Here is an 8345-nt window from a genome sequence, read left to right as displayed (position 1 = left end):
CCAAAAGGCGAAGCTCTCGATTTACCAGTCAATCTACGTTCCTACCCTCACCTATGGTCATGAGCTTTGGGTAGTGACCGAAAGAACGAGATCGCGGGTACAAGCGGCTGAAATGAGTTTCCTCCGCAGGGTGGCTGGGCTCTCCCTTAGAGATAGGGTGAGGAGCTCAGTCATTCGGGAGGGACTCAGAGTAGAGCCGCTGCTCCTCCGCATCGAGAGGAGACAGATGAGGTGGCTCGGGCATCTGATCAGGATGCCTCCGGGACGCCTCCCTGGGGAGGTATTCCGGGCATGTCCCACTGGGAGGAGGCCCCGGGGAAGACCCAGGACACGCTGGAGAGACTATGTCTCTCGGCTGGCCTGGGAACGCCTCAGGGTCCCCCCAGAGGAGCTGGACGAAGTGGCCGGGGAGAGGGGAGTCTGGGTCTCCCTGCTGAGGCTGCTGCCCCCGCGACCCGACTCCGGATTAAGCGGGAGATGATGGATGGATGGATGGATGGATGGTGATTTTGTCCTTTAAATACAAATTGAAAGGGAGACGCTGATCCATTTTAGTAACTGGATCAAACAATTCAGCTATGTACTGTTGATCATTTAACTGTAAATCTTTAGCTCTGTTAAATCTTTAATGACAGCTTATTTTCTCTTCAATATCAGAAGCTCTACAGCACCACTACAAGAAAGTGAACCATCATATCTTCAGTGATGCTGTGACGAAATGGCTCCGATATGCAGCAGAACGTCAGGGAGGTGCAAAGAGAAAATGAACAGAAGTGGGTGTGGGCCGCTTGGGGGGGGTCAATTTGCACTTCAATGTTTTTGTGATTGTTATCAAATTACTATAAAATTACCACCATTGTGCTATTTTTCTGTGAATGTATATATTGTCACGCCCGGCTCGTACGTTCCTCATGTGTGCCACACCCCCCTGATTATCCACGTGTGCTTCCCTGATCGTACCCAGCTGTGTCTGATTATTTTCAATCAGTCCTGTCTATTTGAGTCCATGTCTTACCAGAGTTCAGTGTCTGTCATTGATGTTAGTAGATGTCAGTGCCTGTGTACCTTCCATTGTCCCGTTCCCGTTTGAGTAAATCCTCATTTTCCCCGAGTTCGCCTGCTCGCCTGTTCCTTGCCAGCTTAACCGCCTGTGCGCTTCCCAGCGCCCGCCCCAGATCGCGACATATATAATGTGAATAATAAATTCAATAATAAATTAATAATAAATTCAATTTGAATATCTGTACATGCTATTTTTTATTTAGCTTTAGAAAGCCCTGCTGGATATAACATAATTTCAGCATTAATTCACTTGTGAAGCAATTATAACCCAATATTGATTTGACATACACTAATTCAACATTAAATCAATGAATGAAGAAGTTGTGAAACAAGTGTTGAAACAACGTTGAATCCTTATCGCAAATGGTTGACTTTTCAACGTTGGATAGACGGCCTTCTCAACGAGCAAGATCAATGCTAAATGAACATTGAAGATCAATGTTTTTTAATATGGAATCAATGTCATTTCAACATATGTGTGGTATCTGGGATGCCTTTTGTAGCTTTGAAAGTTTAACATTAACACGGGTAATACACGCTGAATATTTCTTAATAGACTTGGACACTAAAGCATAGTCTTTCTTTACATCATCAGAGTAGAACCCCATACTCTCTTGAAATGAAAGTCCCTTGAAGCGGAGGTAGAGGAAACAGGCGACATGAGCACCGCATGCGGAGGCAAAGTCTCCTTGAACTTGACCCGTATTATACCTTATTTTTGTGACAAGCTTCCATAAAAAGCACATAAAACTCTTTGGGTAGTAAAGGGAATAGAGGGGATAACAGTAAGATTCAAAAAAGGAAGCTTTTTGGCCTCCAAAATCATCCCGACCCAGTGTTCACCCTCTTTGTTTATAATTTTGGCCTTTGCCACTACTGAAGTTCCCCCTGGTGCTTCACATTCTCTATCAAAGTATACTCAACATATATGGTACTACTACAGTAGTGCCATTTAATGTGATAAGGTACATATTATTCTGTATAATAAACTGTTTGAATCCATATCTTTCCAAATATTTTCAGATTAAAGTATTATGTTTTTTTTTTTTTTTTGTAAAACTAGCAGTTAAAAACCATAAAACGTACAGGTGGAGGTTTTCTACTGCATTGCAATATCTGTTGTTTCCTGCCATGATGCCGTGTCAGAAATGCAGTCTGGTTAAAGCTCTTTTATTCGTAACGCATGGAACCTGCAACATGAACTACATGCATGACATAGACAGCGGCCATTCTCAGCATGACAGTGCGGCATGCTGGGACACATGCAAATAGGCCAGCCGGCAATTGGCTCACCAACGCCACAGTATAAATTCTGCTGTAAAATTACAGCAGTACTGTTTAATGTATAACAGCTTACTTTGTTTCCATGAACTGTAAACTGCATATTTAAAACTGTATTTTAATACATATACTCATGTATTTATCATGTTACAGATTACACCAGTAACTGAAGCAAAAAAAAATAATGTTACAATTCAAAATCGTATTAAAGATAAATTTTATATTTACAAACATTTTATATATTATAAAAATTATTTTACCTGATTGATATTTAGAGTATTATCATTTAAGGTATTTTACAGAACTTTTTAAAAAATTGTACAGTCAAACAATTCAAGTCAACGTTCAAGTCAGTTTCCCGATATCTGTCATTGATGTTTGTTGCTGTCTCCCCGATCCTTTTCGTCCCCCCCTAAATAAATCTGCCTATTTAGATTCCTGGCTCCTGGAGTTGCTTCCTCACCCCCCATCCACGCACGGAATGTAACAACCTGCCATGTATGTTTTGGTACCAAGTTTGCATCATGATTTGTAGTTAAAATTACAGTTTGAACGCCAATGATCTTGAATGCCAAAAAATGAATATGTTGTCTCATGGCAACACATATAATGCACTGTACCTACAGAGATTATGAAACAGACCTTGCTGATGTCAAGTGGGCATGAAATGGGATATAATGTAGGAACTTAACGTTCTAGTTGTAATTATTCATTTCAACATTAAAGTTTTCCTATAGATATCATCTGAGATTCAATAGGTAAATTATTTGTGAAGGCATAGAAACTTTAATAACTTTAATAATACAATTAACAATTCGAACAATGACTACAAACTAAAGGCTTAACATCAAAAACGAACTGATTATTATGGATAGTAATAATATTAGAAAACAAACAAGTAAGGCAATATGATTCAAATAAAAGCAATAAGCAAATAAATAAGTAAAATTAGTCACATTGTCAAATAAATAAATAAATAATCCTACATGAAACACAAAACTAATAAACTGACAATTCCTTATGTGCATGCTGGACAAATATAGTCCTGATCAACAGGAGGATTCTGCACGCAGTCATGGTGGTACCATCTGCTGCAAACATCACAGCAGATCTACAGGGAAGGGAGAGTGTTTCCAGTGTAGTATAGTTTACACTTTTCACATTTAATATTCATAGCAATTAATGTAATCATAATAGGAAATTCAGGGAAGATTGCTGTCTACATATAATAGCAGTTGATGTCCTAAAACATCAGTATATAGAAAAAACAGATGAGCAGAATAAGGATGACAGGCCGTTGATATAACTGCTCAACTTATAGCTGTAAACATTGTGCAAACACCAATACCAGCTGGTTCACCATCTGCCCTCATATCCTCACTGACTATCTGACAGGTAAATACTCTCCCAGTGACTCCTGTTGGAGTCAGTGTCCAGTGTTTCATCAAATTACTTGTGCAGGTTACAGCTGGAAACTCACTTGCACTCACTTGAGAAACAGTGAATTTCTTATCTGTGTTATCTAGCAAAACACCCTTTTCATCCAAACAGCAGCCTGACTGATTAAGTTAAATCCATTTGCCTGTACATTTTTGACTGAAAGACAAAGTTTCTCTCCAAAAGGGAAAAAAAACAATAAAAATAAATGATTCAGCAAATCTAGGAGGAAAGAGCACAGTGAGATGCTTTATAAATGCCCAGATCCACTCAGTATTGCTTATGGTTTAAAAAGGCAGCCACCAACTTGATAAATGTATACACCATTACACAAAACAGAAGCAGAAATTTGCTAATAATAATGAAAAACACTAGACACATACGTCAAGTTAGCGCTCTGCTCCTAGAGCTAGAACCAGCAGCTACTATGACCCCTGAATACTCAATCCACACCCATGAAAAGAAAAGCAATACCTTTTGTTTTACTATATTATTATCAAAGAAATGAAACTTATAAGTACGGTTATCACTAATGTATTGCAATATTGTAGAAATTACCCATAGTTTGCCAGACTCCTTCAACCCACAAAAATGGCAGAGGTTGCTGAGACTGTCTGTAAAGAAAGCAAACACTTCAGTTTAGTAAATACATCAATAACATATACAAACAAATGTGGTGTAAGGTTAAGCATCCTGTACATAACAGGTACGGGGTTTTATACTGTCCTTTTAATAAGGAACACAGTTCAGAAGAAGAGTCACGCTGATCACGTACCAGATTCTCGGATGAGAGTCATGGCAATAACCAGCCTCAGCTTCTCAGCTGCCTTTTGGTCAGTACTAATATTAATGTCCTCCCCTTTCAAAATGCTCTCAGCAAACTGGAAAAGATTTTATTCAAATCAGACTTTCAGGACAAGATCTGGTGTTTTAGTACAAACACTTAAGTACTCCAACGTCAAGTACCATTTTGGTACAAAGTGCCCATGGAAACAACTATTCAATACTTACTTTCAAAGCCAAGACTCCACAGGATGTGCTGCCTTTCTGAAGTTTGTGAGGGAGGGTACTGCAGGTCCACCTAGGAAGACTGCAGCCTTTGCTGAGCAGGAATGCCCTTGAACAGCAAATTTAGATCAGTCGATTTTATCATATGTTATTACATGAATAATAATAATTATTATTATGGAGAAAATGTTACAGCAGAAAGTACCTTGTCGATTCTAAGCATTTCCTCATTTTAACTGGAGACTCTCCCAAAGGATCCAAATAAAGGGGCCGTTTCTCATGTGGGTACATGACCTGCGTAAGAAACACCAAGAATGCTGCTTTACTTTATACCTAAGTAACACTTTCAACCCAAACAAGTTTTATTAAGTTATATATGTAATAAAGACATGTAACAGTGAATTTTGAAGGCAATCAAATCAGGAAGATTCTGATGGTATCAAGCAATCCTTGAGCATTTGAAAGAGTTTTGGTAAAACGTATAATGCCCAGGGGAAGGGAGAGAAAGCAAAGGCTACAGAATGTACCATCCTCTACAGAATGTACCATCCTCTACAGAATGCACCGTCCTCTACAGAATGTACCATCCTCTACAGAATGCACCGTCCTCTACAGAATGCACCGTCCTCTACAGAATGCACCGTCCTCTACAGAATGTACCATCCTCTACAGAATGCACCATCCTCTACAGAATGTACCGTCCTCTACAGAATGCACCGTCCTCTACAGAATGCACCGTCCTCTACAGAATGTACCGTCCTCTACAGAATGCACCGTCCTCTACAGAATGCACCGTCCTCTACAGAATGCACCGTCCTCTACAGAATGCACCATCCTCTACAGAATGTACCGTCCTCTACAGAATGCACCATCCTCTACAGAATGCACCGTCCTCTACAGAATGCACCATCCTCTACAGAATGTACCGTCCTCTACAGAATGTACCGTCCTCTACAGAATGCACCGTCCTCTACAGAATGCACCATCCTCTACAGAATGCACCATCCTCTACAGAATGTACCGTCCTCTACAGAATGCACCATCCTCTACAGAATGCACCGTCCTCTACAGAATGCACCGTCCTCTACAGAATGCACCGTCATCTACAGAATGCACCATCCTCTACAGAATGCACCGTCATCTACAGAATGCACCGTCCTCTACAGAATGCACCGTCCTCTACAGAATGCACCATCCTCTACAGAATGCACTGTCCTCTACAGAATGCACCATCCTCTACAGAATTTCAGAAGCACATATTCCTTCTGCTATAAACATCTCATCTCCATTTTCCAACGTTTCTAAAGAGAGTTTAACAGTTGAATGACGTTTATCTGAGGTTTAAACAGTATCTAAAACCTTTGATGGGTCATGAGCAACTCACTGTTAACATCCAGTGTTGATTGTCATTGACGATGCCTACAATTATATTAGAATCCATGGGACTGATCTGAAAAACGTATAAACAAAGTACTTAACATTAGAAAATTTGAATAGTAAAAATGTACCTACAATACAATAAATTGTACACAGCAATCCAACTACAAACCTTTAGCCGTGATCCAGATGTTACTCATTGTATAGTTGTCAATCAAAGTGGCACAGCCTGCATTTCTGCTGTTGTACTTTCTCACCAAAACTGTTAAATAACCATTGATGACCTGTGAAATATTAAACTTTGTGTTCGATACACCCCATCTCTATAAAGCAATTCTATACATTTAAAGCAAATATTTACCGGTACATATGAAAACCATAACAATTCAGTCAATCTACATCAAATTTTTAGTTGTCTATACATAATGTATTTACATTATTTGGAGTTTTCATTTTTGAGAAGTGATATTTAAATAACTTTATTAGTGATGAGAAGTACAGCATATATGTCATTTATGAAAGGTCAATTATTTTCAGGTTCATGGTCATATTAGAAATGACATTTGAAATACTAGATATAATGTCCAAATTGTGCTCATTTTTAACCTGTCGGTTAATTTTTATGCTTCTAACTTCATCTTCTGTTTAAGTTGTTTAGGCATCACCTTCAAGTAGAGAGAATAAGGAGACAGACAAAGAACAAAAAATTAGTTCCAAATGTATCACTACCAATGCTGGTGAGAGAGGAAATGTTCCCTCTGCCCTCTTATGCTGCATAATTAGTAAAAATACTTATATGAGTCAGGGGTGGAGAACTCTGGTCCTTGAGTGCAGCCCATTTTGCTGATTTCCCAGCTCTGATACATCTAATAAATTAGGTAAGTAACTGGTGAGTTGAATCAGGTTCTTTGTCTGAGCAAAGAAGCCTCCAATGTATGTAGGAATCTGGCCTCCAGGCTTTTCAGGAGTTGACCACCCCTGACATAAAAACAAATTATATTACTTATGGCACTAATACAGTATTTGTATGGGAACCAAATGAAGTCTAACTTTTTCACAGAATTATATGAACTAGTGTTCAGAGTGCAGGTATTTTGCAGAAAAAAAATATATATATTTATAATATGCCCACTGTCATGCCCGGCTCGTCCGCTCCTCGTGTGTGCCACGCCCCCTGCCTTCCCACGTGTATTTCCCTGATTGTACCCCGCTGTATCTGATTACTTTGATTAGTCTTGTCCTGTTTTAAGTCCTGGTCTTACCTGTGGTCCTCGTCCGTCATTAATGTCTGTTGCCGTCCTGTATTCCCTGCCCCGGATTGCTCCTAATAAACCCCCGTTTTCCCGTATCCTGCTTGCCTGCCTGCTCCTTGCTCGCTCTGCCCGCTTCGCCCGACCGTATCCCGTGACACCCACCATAAATAGGCAGTCGAGAAAAAAAAAAGTGTATGTTATGAAAATACTTTCAAGATATATGTGTATATATATATATATATATATATGGGATCTTTCAATTGCATCATTTTGACTGTGATACACTAGACCTATTCAGGAACAATAGAAAAATAAAACAACTGAGCTATGTGACAAATAATTAATTATAATGAATTGAAAATGTATTAACATTTATAGCCTAACCTGGTGTTGTTCTGGCACCTCAGAAGGGTAGCGGGCCTCCAAACATGAGGAAGTACGGTGAGAACTTAGTTGTGGTTTGTTTTTTTGTGCGCAATCCAAACATAATTGCATCCAGATATACGTCCCACGTATCTGGTCTCTCACCCACTAATTTGCTTAGAGTTCTGAAAAAGTATTTGGCAAAACCAGAAAGAGTATTTGCTAAATCAAAAGCAAAAAATATCAGCTAATGTTTGAAACCAATGCTTCCTGAAAATATTTTGGAATACCTTAATAATGACAATTCATGTTACTCATAAACAACACTTGAAGTCACAAAGGTAAAAACTAGTAAGATGCATTTTCCCAACCTTTGGATTGTCCCATTCATCCACTCCACCAAGCCATTGGTTTGCGGATGATAAGGAGAGCATAAACTTCGTTCAGTTGAAAGTTTTGTGCAGACTCGCTTGTTGATCTGTTAATAAAGATTAATATGTAATAAAGCTAAAAAAGTGTACAGACAGTATAATAAGGAATATGTTTGCAATTTAAGTATCATAT

The 8345-nt window shown here is 39.1% G+C and overlaps 1 long non-coding RNA gene across 1 annotated transcript; it reads right to left on the bottom strand.

Annotated features, from left to right (window-relative positions):
* Nucleotides 1-5323: 5323 nt before the first annotated feature.
* Nucleotides 5324-8124, bottom strand: LOC125726801 (uncharacterized). Its single transcript, XR_007388404.1, has 3 exons — nucleotides 7803-8124; nucleotides 6338-6449; nucleotides 5324-6238 (listed from the first exon to the last, which is right to left on the bottom strand). It is a non-coding gene; the product is annotated as an uncharacterized LOC125726801 (long non-coding RNA).
* Nucleotides 8125-8345: the final 221 nt, after the last annotated feature.

This window comes from Brienomyrus brachyistius, unplaced genomic scaffold (genome assembly GCF_023856365.1).
Source record: "Brienomyrus brachyistius isolate T26 unplaced genomic scaffold, BBRACH_0.4 scaffold76, whole genome shotgun sequence".
NCBI classification, from domain to species: Eukaryota; Metazoa; Chordata; class Actinopteri; order Osteoglossiformes; family Mormyridae; genus Brienomyrus; species Brienomyrus brachyistius.
This window is presented reverse-complemented; position numbering and strand designations above follow the sequence as displayed.